Below are 18561 nucleotides of genomic sequence, written 5' to 3' on the forward strand. Positions count from 1 at the left end.
TAGGAGTGGAATTTGGTCGCTTGTCAGTATTGCCTGATAATCATAATCGTAGGAGTTGAGCCAAGGTGTTTCAGGCCCTATCTAAAAAAAGGGGGAGTGTTTATATCTATATTTTCTCCCTGTAATACTTGCATAAAGGTTGTCAAAGGCTTGTTCACAAGTTACCGAAGGGTAATAAAAGGAGAGAGAAATAGGAGATAATATAAGATAGGCACTCATAAGAAACAGGGCCACTGGGTGCAACGGCGTTCGCATACCATCTCGTTAAACGATGATTGACATTCATCATAACTTAAGGCTCAAACCAGTTTTTTCGTTTAAATATTAAGAAATCCTCATGATAATCTAACATCGCGTTACATTACAAATTTGTGAAACGATACTTTTGGGAACTTGTAATCAGAAGACACAATGTGTTTGTTTGACAAATTGAGACATGAATTTGCGAAAAAAAACGCGTTTTAGTGAGACTCGAACTCACGACTTCGTCTACGCTAGACCGGTGCTTTAACCAACAAAGCTACAGAACGTGTGAAACGATGTTGAATATTTTCCTCTTAAGACCACACAGTGGGACGAACTGAAAAAAAAAATGGACATGTGTGTTTATGATAAAACTATGGGGTTTAGCGCTTCTACATGTTCTACAAAGTTTCATGAATTTTTGAGTACTTCCTTAGAAAAAAAATTAACTTTTTTATTTTATTTCGAAATAGAATACTGTCTAAGAAAGTATAATAGGCGACACAATTTCATGAAAGTTTGTTGAAGATGGGAAAGCTTTATTTCTTACACTGACGAAGTTAGGGGGTAAAATTGATGGGCAGTTTGTTGAAGTAAAAATGACGATTTCCTACACTGATAGGCAAAATAAAGTGCCCACCAGCTTTCGAATTTCTCTCATTGTTTTGGTTCAAATAAAAGTTAACACACTTAAATCTTTTTTGATATTCTTTTAAGGTGAAGATGAATCGAAGCCAAATCTCAAATTTTCAAGAGCAAAAATCTGGAGAACTAAACATCCGTTTAAGCTAAAAACTTAATCAATTGGTCACCACCTGCTAGGGATCAATCGATTCAGTTTTCAGCTGAAATGGATGTTTGGTTCTCCAGATTTGTGCTCTTGAAAATTTGAGGTTTGGCTTCGATTTATCTTCACCTTAAAGATGCACTTACGAAATTTTGATTAAAAAAAATGTTACTCAAAGAAAAAGAAAATCAATTTGTATTGAAAAAAAAAATGGTGACAAAAAAGTGCCCACTTCCTCCTTGGCTCCAGAAAAGATGATTTAAGAAAAATAAAAAGCAATTTAATAGTTAATGTGTTCTCCTTTGGCCTTAAGGACTTGCTGGAGGCGCTTCGGCATGTTTTTCACCAGGTTTTGTAGATGTTGTGGATCTTGTTCTTCCCAGGCGCGCTCCAAGGTTTCAAAATAATTATTTTTGTTGGTAACACCAGTTTTGTCATCCATTTGATCTAACAATGATATGTGCATATATAAAAAGGATATAGATTGAGAAACGGCATGATGCTAAAATTAGCTTCCACCTACTTCAATTTGATATGAGGAATGCGAAAATAGTTCGTAAACCTTATCTGAAATTAATTTAATTCAATCGGTTCATCATGCAACCGTTACAACGCGGTACATACAGAAAATGAATCCGTCTGAAATTTTTCAAATGTAAACAAAAACTTTTTTCAAATTTCTGGACTAAAAGCTTAGAATTTATTCGGTTATCCATTGTCAATTGATTGATTGAGCTAGCATATTATTCAATAAGTATAACAAAGTCCACGATAATCGATTAGAAATTCCGGGGGTTCAAAATATATACTGTGAGGGTCCAAAGTGTAGAGTAAAGTGGGGCAAAAGTTCGAGTGGGGCAAGAGTTTCTTTTTAAGATTTCTAGCTCAATTCAAAACAAAACTTATAAATGTCATGGTGGCTCGAATGCTATTCAAGTAAGAGACTTTCACCCCAAATATCATAAAAATCGATAGAGATTTGGAAAAGTTATGGCTATTTGTTGTTTTTCGACGTGAATATTGTAATTTTTTATTAAACTTTTGTTGCATGGAACCAATTGAAGATAAAATCTTTTTCAATATTTTATGTAAGGGCGTTTCTAGGCCTATCATAAGGATGCTTTGAGGTGTATTAGTTTTTGCATAAATCCTTGGAAACAATTTTTAGCCCATAGTGGGGCAAAAGTTCGAATCAGCGGGGCATAGGTTCGACCCATGTATGAACTCACGGAAAAATTTGCAAATTACTTAAAATCCACATATTATCTTCAAATTTAGCTAAATTTGTCTGATCGTGCGAAAAATGTCACCAAAATTTTACATTTCCACTTAGTTTTGCGAAAAACTGCTATTTTCGAGTATATTACAATTAACCCTGTTTTGGGCTATTTTTTATGTAAATTTAGTGTGTATTTTTTTGTCAAACTTAAGTTTACGGCTAGTGTAAAGTATGCCTGTCATAAAAGTATCGATATTTTGTGTTTTAGCCAGCGAACTTTTGCCCACACTAGATTCGAACTCTTGCCCCACCGGTGGGGCAAAAGTTCGTTTAAGACAATCAATTTCGAAACTGTTATAACTAAAAATTGGTAAGTATTTTGACACAGGTTTGTTCAGCAAAATTTAAGCCAATATGTTGAAGGTTTACTGTATGGTATTTGTTTTGTTTCAACTGCTCTTGTTTTCCTGGAAACTTCGATTTTACCACTAAGGTCGAACTTTTGCCCCACCTTACTCTATTGGTGTGTCGGAGAAGATCGCAGCAGGCTGTGCGCGCGAATGGCTGCTTTTGTTTTTTTTGCTGTCGCGTTTATATCGGAACCGTAAAATATTGAATTCGGCTGGTGAAGTGCTTAAACGGTTTCTGATGCTATGCCACCCGGCAGATAATTCGAAGAAAGAAGTGATGTGAAGTGATATTTTTTGAAGTTTGGCTGGTGATACACAATTTGAATTATAGCCCATGGGTGAAATACAAAGTTCCTGAAATCGCGTGGGTTTGGCTGTGTTGTAGTGTGTGTTGTCACGGTTTTTGCGACTTAGCGGCTTTCGGCCGGTGAATATTATAATTGTCTAATGGTGCTATGCCACCCGTCATACGTTGAAGAAACAACTGTTTGTGGAATAATATTTGCGTATGCTTTTCATCACAATGTTGAGAAAATGAACCGTGTGTTTTACGTTCGCTGAATATTTGCGAATATCTACGGCATGATGAAAAAAAAAGATCAGTGAGGCGCTTGGCGGGTTTCCATGGTGATGACGGCGCCGCGACCGACTTGGATGAATTTGGTGAGATTGTTCTGGTTATGATTGTTGCTTTGATAAACTAAATACGAGCCAATTCTAAAAAGTATATTTTTAGAATTTGGAAGTGTGTTTGTATTATCATTATCCATTTGATAACGGTAATGCATACATGCGGGGCTTATTGTAAGTGAAGGTGACTTCTGAATGGACGTGTCTCTCCAGCCATTCTGAAATGGGTCACTGGATCTGCAATAGAGCTATCACCTTCTAACTCCTGGACTAAAGCTATCTGCAAAAGCAAAGGAGCATTGCAGATAGATTTTTTCCATAATATCACTGCCGGACAGTGGGTGTTAGATGGAATACACACACACACACACACCTTACTCTATTGGTGTGTCTAAAATAATGGAAAACAATGCTTCATAATTTAATTATTTTGACGCATTTTGAATCAGTGTGAGTATTTTTATCTCGTACAGGAAGTTTTTCTCTACATTGTGGCATGTTCTTTGAATTGCTTACGTTGTGTAATTAATTGATTGGAACAAAAAAAACCTAAATAGAGTTACTGTGCACGTGCTGTACACTTAGGTGCAGGAGCCTCAAAACTTGCAAGCTCATGGGGCGCTGTACATTGTGAGACTTTTTTTGGTGCGCCTCATTTTTTCTTGAGATGTGTCTCTCAGTGCGGTCTCATGCGGTCAGTCTCATGTGCTGTTTAAAATTCAGAGCAATAATTGAAGTGATGACAAAATTTTCCAACGAGAATCGAACTTGCAACTCTCGGATCGCAAGTCGTTGGCTGTAGCATGTAGACCATCTAGACACCTGCATAATGATGCGAAAATAGTTGTAGAGGCTCATTGAGACACATCTCAAGAAAAATGAGGCGCAAAAAAGGTCTCACAATGTACAGTGCGCCCGTGCGCTTACAAGCAAAGAGGCTCCTGCATCTACGTATACAGCACGTGCACAGTAACTCTAATTGATGTGCTCCTGAGAAATATGTAACTCTAGTTTAAAATACGACCGTTGCCATACATGAGAGACTGTACATCTACGTATGCAGTAAAAAGCGCGAGCGGGATTTTACCAGCGAGCTAGATTGTCATTGATTTAAACACATGCAATTTTGAAACTACATATAAGTTACTGATTCAAGTTCGAATAATCATTTCAAATCATATTTAACCTTTTTTGGTACTGACGATGTTGTCAATAGAGGACATTCTGGCATGATATGTTACTTAGCAACGTCAATTACAGCTAGTTCTCTTATTAGACACCATTTCGTTTTCTCCTACCACAGTTGTGTTTCATCGAATGAACTTGATTTTTCATTTGAAGTTAAGTCATAATATAAACTTATTTCCCACAAAATATATCCCATCAATCACTAAACCTTTAGGGATTGTGGTTGGTGCAATGTGGGTGGCAGAGTTTGGTAGAAAACTGAACTTTATATAAACATGTATTTTGTACTTCCTGTCTTATCAGGTTCTTAAATTGAAAAGATGTCTTAAAATGTCACTAGGACATCTATGAAACATAATTTGAATAAATTTTATCACTTTTAGACAGCTATCGACCGTTTAAGCAATTTTGTGAAAACAACAACTCTTTAGCTTATTAGTTTCAGAAGATACATAAAATTGAAAAACATTTGTTACAAGTGCAATGTAGTGAATGTATCATCGTTTTTTCACTGTAGGCCATCTACTTGATCTGCTGATCAACTTGACAGAAGAGGTCAATCTTCTAGTTCATAAGGATCTTGAGATGAAAACTTGAGAAACTAGCCATTACTAAAGCCACCAAGTGGAAAAATTCTCAATCATTTGATCTACTTTTCAGAAGACACAAACTTTCTAACTTATCAGGATCTTTAGATATAGAAAGTTGAAGAATGTTTATAACGAGTGCCCACTAGCGGATGAATTGCTAATCAGATTGGTACTGCCAGATATGCATTGATCTACTGAAAAACTTTGCCGAAGACAGCATCCTTCTAACTCATCAGGGTCTTAAGCTGCCAGTTGAATGAATTATTAGGGCAACCCCAATACGATCCAGAATAATTGCGGAACTACTTGGACTATATCATTAAATTCTGCTGATCCAGGGATTTAATCCTGAGTAAATTGAACGTATTCTCATCTCTCCCTATAACAATCATGATCAGCAACACGTTATGAGAGCTTGTTTATCATCTTCTGTTACTGCTCTCATTGAATCTCGGGGATACCAGGGCATGATAAAACCCATCTGACCAAGCTCCATACCTAAAGGACGCTATTGTAATCGAATGTTCGGGGATTATTTATCATGCCAGTGAAATAAAACACCTAGGGGAAGTATTGGTAAAAAAATACAGTGCTTCCTACAAAGGAAAAACAAATTTTAATGAATTTTTATCACGCACAGAACATAAATCAGAGTGTTCGGGTTGATGCGGAGGTAAAAAGAAGTGAAAACATTGACGAAAACTAAGATTTCATCAAATAAAATGTTCGAAAATTGAAACTGCTGTAACTTTCAGCTCGGAGGTCTTGAGGTTTTTCAGTGAGGTGAATACCGTTATTATATGACGTCAAATCTGATACCTTTAGATTTTTTTGTTGAATGGGTAGCAATCATTTATGGATATATTTTCAGAAATGCAATAAACATATTCAAAAATATTCGTTTTGATCGAGTATTTTGTGTGGTGTTAATTTTACTACCAACAGCTGTTAATTTTACCCACATAGTATACATAGTGTTTGAAACCCTTTAGAGTTTAACCAACCGGATTCAACAACTGCGAACCACATCAGACAGAGCAGGTTTACTGTTCCGCAACCAACTTCCTACGTTTTTTCATATGAGTTCTTTATAAACTTCAATATCGCAGCCATTCATTTCCGGTTGATGGCCCATCTAAACTCTTCTCAGAACTGAAACCCCATTGTCATTGCTTGAACTCTTACCACCCCCTTCAAACTAGACGGCCGTGGCATTCTTGTTTTATTCCCCACATCTCACCATTAAACCGCGTCCTTTTGGAGTGATGGCGTACACCTTCCAAGTCCTGGCGTGACTTTGCCACGACTCTCGGTCTTTTAATAAATATGAAAGCCTATGCGGAGCAACGAACTTTTCTTTTTCTGCGCCTCCACCCAACACTTCAAACCCCGGGCACTAATTACATTCCAGCACGTTGGTACCTTTCGTTGACATATTTTGCTCACTTTTTTACTCAAAGCCGTCGAATGCGGCGACAGATTACCTGCCAGCATGGATCTTTTATTCACTGCCCGTAAAGGCATATCTGTCCCATATTAATCAAACAAACTTGGTTTAAAAAATTTGTGAAAAAATATGATGTTGATCAGTATTATATCAAAAAATAAAGACATAACAGTCTCTATGAAAAATTTCAATCCAAATAGCAAGTCCAAATTGTTAAAGATATTCAAGATTATATTTTAAGCTGATCAAAAGTAGCAGAATTGGTAGTCTTGTGCGGTGGCACTAAATGAATATGGCATGAAAAAATATACCTGAACATTTGTATGTGAAGACAAATTTCAAACTTTGAGCGTTATTCAATCAATGCCTATTTTTTCCACATGGGACATTTATGCTTTCACGGGCAGTTCAGGCCTTGAAGGATGTAGGAGAGCAAAGGTATAGCAAACGACGACGAAAGGTGTGCGCGAAGAATTTTCCAAAGAATCCGCACACAGGATTTTCCCACCGCCGCCCCCTAGCTACGAATACCACTGAGCGGTGACTACAATGTAACGAACGGTGAACCAAACTGACAACAACGTCTTCGCGAAGGATCGAAATATTTCCGGGAGGCAAATTCCACCGGCAGCTTTCGAAAAACGGTGGCGCTGTGGCGGTGGAATCATTTAAATTTTATGAGGTTTTTTTTCGCTGTTAGGGCGACCTATGGAGCCTCCTGGTAACGTCCGGGGCTACAAAGCAAAGCCATTCGATAGGTGTCTGGGTTCGTTTCTCAGTAGGACTATTTTTTTTTTCGTAATGGAAAATTTCCTTAACTTCCCTAACCGTAGAGTATCATCGTGCAATGTAAGCTTCGGCAAGGAAAGCTCTCAGTTGATAACTGTGGAAGCGTTCTTAAAACACTACACTGAGAAGCAAGCTCTACCCCAGTAGGGATGTAATGCCTTAAAGAAGAAGAAGTGCGACCTTTGGCTCTCTGTCTCGATGTCAGAGGGCAACGCGAAGAAATGAAAGTGTTAACGGTTATTAAATTCGTGCAAGAGTTAATTTCCTCGGATGGGTGGGCCCGGAATGGAACGGTGGGAATTATCCTCACTTCAAATTGAAAATCCACTTGGTGCTCAAGATAGAAGGAGGTAAGGCGGATGACTTTCATGCATTCTTCAGTTGGAAATTCGGCGTGTATGGTAAGCTCAGAGGTTTGCAACTCGAATGTAAATCGTCGAGTTATGGAGTTTGAAATGTCAGATAACAACCTTCTATAAATTTATAAAATAGTTTTGCTTTTTTCTTGGTATAACAACAGCTTAACCATATTGTAACATCATACAGCATGACCAGCCTGAAAATTTGTTTAAATATCAAAAGTTTGTTATCGAGACAAAGTATTGATTTTCTACTAATAAATGGATACAGACATTCTAAATATCTGCTATTTTGGCTTTATTGCTCTCAATATGATTGTTGAAAGTTAAATTTTTGTCTAGCATGTGTTTTAGATACTTAATTTCACCTGTCCAATTATTTGGATCCCTTCTCATCGTGACAACATGTCTACTTGAAATTTTCAAATACATAGCTTTTAGTTTATGCGGGGGTATTATAAGTTGAGTTTTGGAAGCATTAGGAGAAATTTTCCAGTTTTGCAAGTATGAAGTAAATATTTCCATTTTTTTGCAATCTACTACAGATGACACGCAGGCTTCGTCCGTTGGCGGAGAGGCCTGTATCATCCGCAAACAAGAATTTCTGACATCCCTGAGGTAACTCAGGTAAGTCAAATGTGAAAACATTGTATAATATTGGTCCCAAAAGGCTGCTTTGTGGAACACCAGTTCTTACAGGAAGTCTTTCAGATCTGGAGTTCCGATAATTAACCTGAAGTGTATTTGACAGATAACTTTGAATTATTCTAACAATGTATGTTGGAAAATTAAAGTTTTTCAATTTTACGATCAAACCTTCATGCCAAACACTGTCGAATGCTTTTTCTATGTCTAGAAGAGCAAGACCAGTAGAATAGCCTTCAGATTTGTTGGAACGAATCAAATTAGTTAGACGTGAAAGTTGGTGAGTGGTCGAATGTCCATGTCGGAATCCGTATTGTTCATTGGCAAAAATTGAATTTTCGTTGATGAAGACCATCGTTCTGTTCAAAATAACCTTTTCAAAAAGTTAACAGATGGAGGAAAGCAAACTGATTTGACGATAGCTAAAAGCTTCTGCAGGATTTTTGTATGGTTTTAAAATTGATACAACCTTAGCATTTTTCCATTTGTCAGGGAAATATGCCGACTGAAAACATTTGTTAAATATATCAACTAAAAATGATAAGCTACTTTCTGGAAGTTTCTTGATGAGGATGTAGAAAATTCTATAATCGCCAGGAGCTTTCATATTTTTGAATTTTCTAATAACAGTTCTCACTTCCTCCAAATCAATCTCCCAGGAATTTTCGAAAGCGTTCTCTTGATTGAGAATATTTTCGAAGTCCTGAGTAACTTGATTTTCTATTAGACTAGTAAGTCCTAAATTAAACTTGTGCGCGCTTTCAAACTGCATAGCAAGTTTTTGAGCTTGTTCGCAATTAGTTAGTAATAATTTGTTATCCTCTTTCAATGCCGGTATTGGCCTCTGAGGTGTTTTCAAAATTTTAGATGATTTCCAAAAGGGCTTAGAGCCAGGGTTCAATTGAGAAATCTCATTTTCAAAATTTTTGTTTCTTAACTGAGCAAAACGTTTCTTGATTTCTGAGAGTTTATTTCACATTTTGGAATTGCAATGCTCCTGGCTTCAACAATGGAATTTGTTTAAGTTTCAAGAGCATTGTCAACCTCAAGTTTTGTTTGTAAAGAAATGTTCACATCAAGATTAGAGTCCATATATGTTCCATATATATTCCAGTCTATTTGCAAATAATTCAAAATGAAACTGATAGGATTGAGAATCGCTTCATGGGATATTTGGAACATAACAGGGACATGATCAGAATCAAAATCAGCATGAGTAATCAGTTGGCTACAAAGATGACTAGAGTCTGTTAAGACCAAATCAATCGTAGATGGATTTCTAGAAGAGGATAAACATGTAGGGCTATCAGGGTATTGAATTGAGAAATATACTGAAGAGCACACATCAAATAAAATGCTGCCGTTGGAATTACTTTGAGAATTATTCCATGACCGATGTTTGGCATTAAAGTTACCAATGATAAATTTTTTTGACTTATTGCGAGTCAATTTTTGCAAGTCATTTTGGAGCAAATTAACTTGCTATCCAGAGCATTGAAAAGGCAAATAGGCAGCTATGAAAGTATATTAACCAAGCTGTTTTTCAACAGAAACACCTAAAGTTTCAAATGACGAAAACAGTTGATGTTTTATACGCCTATGAATGATGATTGCAACTCTCCCACATGTCCCATCAAGTCGATCATTACGATAAACAAAAAAGTTAGGATCTTTTTTAGTTTGGATCCAGGTTTTAAACCAGTTTTAGTTATAACTGCTTTATGCACGTTATTAGCTGTAAGAAAATTGAACAGTTCGTCCTCTTTACCATTCAGAGAACGAGCTTTCCAATTTAAAATATTTAAATTATTATTTGGATCCATTAGAAAATCGTAATCCAATAACAATATGATTTGTAAATTTTACACCGACTTGGACTGCTCCAGGCATAGTGGTGGCTTTGAACATTGCATCAATCATAAGATTCAATTATTCAGTTAGAAAATTTCAATCGGAGGCAGACATATCTTTTGACGTGGATACATTATCTGATGATTTTCCGTTAGAATTTTCGGTAGACGAAGAGGCGAAGTAGAAGTTTCCTGTGGCGGCAGGGTTTTTTTTCATTTGATTTGAAACAATTAGAATGGTTACTCGTAGTATGAAAAGGGGAGGAGTTAAAATTAACTGTTACGATATCGGCATAGTATTTTCCGTGGGTAGATCCATTCGATACTAAAAGATTCGATCGGCTACCCGACGGATTAAAATTAGTTTGTGAATGCGTATGATTATGATCTACCTGATGGGTATGATTCATGATCAAGCGATCGTTAACTGAAAAATGAGCATTGTTCGATACTCTACCAGGGGAATTCCGGAAACGACCGTTATCGTAACGGATATTACTGTTCATATGCCTGGCACGAGCCTCGACGACTCGCCTACGCAAATGGTAAGTCCAAAAATTTGACTTATGATTGCCCCTGCAATTGGCGCATATAAACTTATCGGTATCTTCCTTCAATGGACAGACGTCCTTAGCGTGGTGAAAAACCTCCGCTAATCATGCATTTCGCATTCATGCGACAATTTTTTGTTCCATGACACCACTTTCGGCACCGACGGCACTGAGTGGGATTTTGGAAATTTTCTCCAGGTTTCTGGAAATGTTCCCATGTCACACGGACATCGAACATAAGTTTTGCTTTTTCTAAAGCTTTAATATTATTTAGTTCTTTTTTGTTAAAGTGAACTAAATAATATTCTTGAGAACGCCCTTTCCGAACAATGTCAGATTGGGTTCTTTTATTCATAATGATTACTTGGACTGGGGAAAATCCAAGTAAATCATTTATTCCATTTTCGATCTCTTCAGGTGACTTATAGTCACTTGAGAGACCTTTCAAGACGACTATGAACAAACGTTCAGTTTTGTCGTCATAAGTAAACAAAAATGTACTTCTTCTCTTCAAGATGTTCGAGAAGAGGTTCGCGATCTTTAAGAGTTTCCGAAAAAAAAAACGCTACAATCTCCTTTCTTTGTGATTCAGAAGGATACCTTAAATCCTAATGGAAGATCTCCTGCCTAAATCCTCCAAATTTGGAACAACTGACCACGATTGTCGGCATTTGAAATGAAGAGCCTGGGATAGTGTCTGTTTCGATTTGCTTAACATGTGCCATGAGCCCCAAGGTTGACAATCCCTGTTCCAAAGACAACTTGAAAGCTTGCCAAAATTGTTAAGCGTTCTACCCGTTACGCTGGTTCTGTTTCTTAGTCCATTGGTAGAACGGCGAAATGATGATTATAGACTTTGACTTCAATGTAGCATAATGTTCCTAATAGCACTGGTACTTCACGTTTTACTTGATGCGAAGCTGTTGTTGCTGTACCGCGATGGTCCACACATTGGAACAGAATGATGAGTTTTTTGGATAAAATTTCAATTGGTTGTTGCATGTAGAAAGATTCATAATGTGTTTTATTGTTAACTAGAGACTCTTTTAAAAATTTAATACGTCATATATGAACTAAGTTTCAGAACCCATTGCCAACTGATTTTCCCACTGTACTCCAGTGTGAAACGTGACGGCAATCGAAAACAGAACCAGACGGATGGGAGGAAATTGCTAGCTGATTTCGGGCTGACTGACAAGCCAAAGCGACCCAGCAGCGATGTGCAACGGTGGCAAAAAATGCTAACTGGCAGTAAAATTTATTGTCAATAAAATAAATTACGGCGTTAATGAAAATGTTTAATGAAATTATGTGCTTCGGAAAATGGGCTCAAGCACCGATGATGATGGGTTTGTAGGATGTGTGTGTGTGTGTGAGGCGAAGGATTAAGCGTAATGAGCGTCCGGGGATGTTTGCATTTGGAACGATGGGGTGTAGCGACCCAGAAGATATGAGTTAAACGGTTATTATTGATAAATTAACAGTGTGTGTTAAAAGTAAAAATCCAATCTCCAGTATCTTTCATCCAATCTTCAAAATTGAATTTTGTCAAATTTTGATGGTGATTTAAAGGTGGCTCAAAGACGATGTAGGTTTATGTGGATATTACTAGAAAAAAATCTTCTAAAGAACTCCTCATTCAAAATAAATTTGTTTATTCATTAACTTTCTTTATAAAAGCCCTAGTTATAAGATTATGTTATATATTTCAGCATGAAAACCTTTAATGTCTTCGTGCAGCCATTTTTCCAGACCAAAATTGCTTAAAATATGACAGGACTTTTGATCATAAGAATGTAAAAAAATATGCAGGAAATTGGAATTTCTAAATCATATGTTATTTTAACTACCCTAGTTTTGATGCTCTCGAAATTCGTAACGAAAAGCTGAAACGTGCTTAAGAATAAGAAATTAAAAATTAGTATGACAAGAGCCGAATTTCGAAATAGTTGACAATATAAAATAACTAAAAATCATATTTCCTGACGGCTGTAATGGACCCCTTAAAAATATTGCAGTTCTATAACTCGATATTACTTCGAGTTAATAGCTCCTTCGATATCGACTCAAAGAGGTTTGACTGTAATTGTTAATCAAACTACCTCAACATTCCTAATGTCCTCAGATTACATCATCGATTTACAAACAAAATCCCATTTATCACTCATGGACTCTTGCAAACTCAAATGATAACATTTTGATCAACAGGTGCCACCATTGGACCGATGCCGTATCCAAAACGTAGCCTCCAATGTCGATTATTCATTGTTTACATATTTGATAAATAAATCTGCCGGCAAACATCCGAAGGCTCGTGCTTATGCTCGTGTTTGTAGCCATGATGAGCGGTACCGAGTCCGAGCAGTCCATTACCTTGCGTGTGCGCGTGTGAAAATGTACACTTAAGGTGAAACAGCTTAGAATCTAACTTCCGGAATGTTACAAAAACTTCGGAGGCAGGAAGCTTAAAACAATAAAATATGGTACGATGGCTTACTAGTACATCAGATTAGTTCCTTTCAAAAGGTAAGCAGGCAAGGGCAGAAGTCAGCCATTGTGATGGTGATCGTTGGGTTCCACGGTGTTTTACCTTAAATTTCAACATAGACAGCATCTAACTGCTGTTCGCTGCTTCGGTCCATCAACATGCTGCAGAGATGGCCTGTTATGTTTACGCATATTCGATCTGAATTGGATGGTGGTAAAATTTTGTCAGTCAATCCGATGGAACATCATTTCAATCAGAAATTGTGTGTTTTTGAATCATTGTTCACTCAAGAACACTAGTATATGGTGTACATATTGACTTCAGCTTGACTCATCGTTCACTAGGACCTTTTTGCTGCTAAATTATTTGTCTAAAACAGTAGAATTAGGTATTGGCGGTTTCGATTTTGACATGCGCCGATAGTCATCTTGTCACTGATCTGATATTTCCACTAGGATAGGAAATCTATGAGGGATTTTTTTAAGGTTTCTTTCAGGAACTGCAACCTTAATGAAAATTTCCATATTCTTTTATAATTTCTTCAGATATTCATCGAGAAATTCATCAATGCAATACTTTAAACATTTAACCAATAACTTTGAAATGGAGATTTATTTGGTTCAATCAAAAAGTAAAATGAACATGACTGATATTTCAGAACTCAACTAGGCATTTTTTCAGGAATTCTAAATTATTGCTCGGATTTTGCAAGAAAAACTTCAAAAATATCTCCATGGATTTCTCCACATTTTATCGAGAGGTTGCTTCTAAGCACGTCCTCATTTTTTTAACATTAAAGTATCAAACGTATTCTTCGATGATTTTTTTCAAAAACGTTTCAAACGCTTTTCCTTATTTTTTTTCCTATTCTTACAAAAATTTCTCAAGGTATGGCACTTCTTCTTGAAAATGTTTCATATCAATTGAAAATATTATACTTAGAAGAATCTTCTACTTCTTTTCTGGCGTTACGTCCCCACTGGGACAGAGCCTGCTTCTCAGCTTAGTGTTCTTATGAGCACTTCCACAGTTATTAACTGAGAGCTTGCTATGCCAATGACCATTTTTGCATGCGTATATCGTGTGGCAGGTACGAAGATACTCTATGCCCTGGGAAGTCGAGAAAATTTCCAACCCGAAAAGATGCTCGACCGGTGGGATTCGAACCCACGACCCTCAGCTTGGTCTTGCTGAATAGCTGCGCGTTTACCGCTACGGCTATCTGGGCCCCTATTTAGAAGCATGTTTATATCTTATAAATAATTGTATGTCAAGGTCTAATCGAACATCAAAATATATCCTGTGACCGAAGGACTTAATAAATAGAGTCAACAAACTGTCAACAGACATAGATCAAGATGCTAAAAACAGGATAATTGATGAGCAACTCAAACTCAACAATTCTCGCGGAACATTACTAAAGGACCTATCTAACATTGAGAGGCTCTCTTTGTTTACATTCTCTTTCATTAATAACTGAGTCACATTAATCTCTTCTGTTGCGTTTTTTGTATGAAACGCTAGTCAAGGAAATTGGCTTTCGATCTATAGAGAAAAACTTCCCAAAATCTTTAGTGTTCCACTGTTATAATCGAAAGAGAACGAGAGAGGAGAGAATCTCTCATTTGTACATAGGTCCTTTAGTAATGTTCCGCGAGAATTATTCTAGATCGTTGCGCAACAGGATGGTTAACAGATCAAATGAATGCAATGATCCTCCAACAACAGCAACATCGGATGAAATGAACCTGGAATATACTTACCGTTCCATTGCATACATGCCTCACCTGTCGAATCGCATCGACAAGGAAATAAAGAAAAACTATAAAAACATACGACTAGCAACATACAACTGGAAATCGGTAAGGAGTCTGTTCTCAAAAGTCAAGGATCCGATACCTGAAGAACAACAGACCGATGTCATCTACTCCATTCCATGCAACAACTGTCCAGCCTGTTACATAGGAATGACCACAAACAGGCTTAAAACAAGGATCAGCGGTCACAAAACCCACTACAACACCCTAGATCTACTACAGAAAAACGTAGTAAGCAGCTCGGATCCACAAATCGCCCAACTTCAAGAAAAAACAGCCTTGCTGGAACACACCATCGTCGAAAATCACCGTTTCAACCTAGAAAACACGAAAATATTAGACAAAACAAACAAATCACATACACTACCTTATCTAGAGATGTGTCACATCGTGAACAACTCTAACTGCATCAATCGAAGAACAGACACTGAAGGCCTAAATGCAATATATGCAGGAATACTCCACAAAGTTAGAAATATGAGAAGGAGAAACACAAATAATGTAAACACACAGGAAAACACAACGAACACGGATAATTCACATACATACAATGTAATTGAAACACCACTCACACAAAGTTAACAAAGCAGTATCAGTCTTGAAAGCGCGGTGATAAACCGTAACCGAAAGCGTAGGCAGGAAAAATTAGTTTAGATAGTTCTAAAACAAGCTTTTGTGCGATTAAGCTTCTATAGCTTCGAAACACAGTGCCGTATGAACAAATCGCGATGCATGCAGTAAGCAATGAAAAACAGTAAATTGTAAAAATCTTTAATTTTAAACTGCAATCTGTTTATAGCCATAGAGGACGCCATTACACCAAATTACAGACAACCAAATGTAGGACATTACACACAATAACAAAGACACAAAATCCTGTAAGTAAAGTAGAGTGGGGCAAAATAAGGAGGAAGGGAAAACCGGAAATTAACATTTTGTAAATTTAAAAATTTTAGATCCCTTTGAAGAAGGTTAAATAAAATAACCGAAACGTCGGACGTAGGAGCAACACACGTGTTAGCTTATTTTAAAGACTGCAGTGCCGAAAATATTTCCAGCAAGTTAAACCATCCAGTCGTTAACAATAACCGTGAAAATAATAAAATCAACTGGTTTATCACAGAGGTAGTTTAATTTAATCCAGCATGCATATTCTCGAAAAATGGCATCACTTCTAAGAGCAGGGGTTTTCAGACCTTTTAGTGCGCGGAGCATTTTATCAAACTAAATTGTACCACGTTCATTATTGCGACGATATTTCAAATCCGGCACCAAATGTTTAAATTGACCCTGTTATTCTAACTAAAATTAAACTAAAAAATGTGGGCTCGTGGCCATGCGGTTAGCGACGTTAGTCGTTTAGGCGTGTTGTGCCAGGTGTGTGGGCTCGATTCCCGTTCCAGTCGGTGGACACTTTCCGTCTAATAAAAACTCATCACTGAGCTACTGGGTGTTCCGTGTTGTCCGTTTCCTAAAGTTAGTGATCGTTCAGTCTGTGCAGCCTTTGGTTGAAGACGGTGTAAATTGTCTTTTTTATATGAATCTAAACCAAAGCGATTTTATTTATTCTTCATAATGGTTGATTACAAGCTCAACTTTGAGAAGTGTTGATTGTTTAATTTTCAGATTCGTCGTCCAAAATCGACTCAAAAGTCAAGTTGTCTCTAAATTTTAAACTCTCGAATATCTGATCAAAAGCTATTAATAAAGCAAATAATTAAAGTTTTCATGTTGTCCGTTACCATCTGGAAAATACCTATATAGTAAAGTGGGGCAAAAGTTCGAGTGGGGAAAGAGTTTCTTTTTAAGATTTCTAGCTCAATTAAAATCAAAACTTAAAAATGTCATGGTGGTTCGAATGCTATTCAAGTAAGAGACTTTCACTCCAAATATCATAAAAATCGATTGAGATTTGGAAAAGTTATGGCTATTTGTTGTTTTTCGACGTAAATATTGTAATATTTGGTCAAACTTTCGATGCATTGAACCAAATGAAGCTAAAATATTTTTCAATATTTTATGTAAGGGCATTTCTAGGCCTATCAGTAGGATGTTTTGACGTGTATTAGTTTTTGCATAAATAGTTGGAATCAATTTTTGGCCCATAGCGGGGCAAAATTTCGAATCTGCGGGGCAAAAGTTCGACCCATGTATAAATCCACGGAAACATGTTCAAATATCCTAACATCTACATATTGTCTTCAAATTTAGCGAAATTTGCCTGATCGTGCGAAAAATGTCACAAAAACTTTACATTTCCACTTAATTTTGCGAAAAATTGCTATTATTTGGGTGTATTACAATTAACCTTGTTTTGGGCATTTTTTGATGAAAATTTAGTGCGTATTGTTCGGCAAACATAAGTTTACGGCTGGTATAAATTATGCCTGGCATAAAAGTATTGATATTTTGTTTTTTAGCCAACGAACTTTTGCCCCACACTAGATTCGAACTTTTGCCCCACCGGTGGGGCAAAAGTTCGTTTAAGACAATCAATTTTGAAACTGTTATAACTTACAATGGGTAAATATTTTGACACAAGTTTGTTCAGCAAAATTATAGCCAATATGTTGAAGGTTCGCTGTATGGTATTTGTTTTGTTTCATCTGCTATTATTTTCCTGGAAACTTTGATTATACCACTATGGTCGAACTTTTGCCCCACCTTACTCTACAGTTTTTCTGAGAAATCTTTTAACTACCATGTGGAATCAAAAAAGTTTGTTTTTCAACGAAAACTCCTCTAAAACATGTCTTTTTAATTTAAAGAATCATTTTTTCCTGGATTGTTACATTTTTTCGCTGGAAAGTACATTTTCAATATTAACATGAATTTTAAAAAGCATTTTGTCACTACACTTTTTTAATAAATTCGGAGGAGGGATTATTAGAGTATGTTAAAGAAAAAAAAACTACTAATTGAACCTTCATTTTTGCAGAAGGCGAGCAAATACCTTTACACTCTAATATGTTGATTATCTTGACAAATCGGCCTGTTTTGCCTGCGAGTCGTGTCGAGTTAAGTAAAATTCATCGAAGGTCATTATTTATTACTATAAAATTAACCTTCAAGTCGATAACACCACTCCTAAATCCTCATATTGTTGGCTTGTATTTTGAGGTTTCACTTCTTATGTGATTTTAATTCAAAAGAATAAGCCGAAGAAATAAGTCGCATCCTAATCTACAGTACCGCCGTGCGGAGTGACATTGGGCCTAGTGGGTGACTTTGTCCGCCTCTTTCGATGCACCTCATGACTAATAGCAACACCAAAAAGCTAATCTATGATCATCTATAGGCTATTTGTAACATATTCTTGAGGCTTGACACATAATTTTCATTATTTTGGCATGACCTTGCTGTAAAAATATTGGCCCAAAGTCACCCCGCACGACGCTATTAGTCAAAACGTTTGGAACATTTCGATTTCCCATACAGATTTACTTAATTTGGTCGACTAGAGCTCAGTTTTATTATAGGTGGATTCGAATAAAATTTTTATTTTGATTGAATCATAATAATACGTCAGACGTAACTTGAATTTTATT

Source organism: Aedes aegypti, chromosome 2 (genome assembly GCF_002204515.2).
Source record: "Aedes aegypti strain LVP_AGWG chromosome 2, AaegL5.0 Primary Assembly, whole genome shotgun sequence".
Lineage (NCBI taxonomy): Eukaryota > Metazoa > Arthropoda > Insecta > Diptera > Culicidae > Aedes > Aedes aegypti.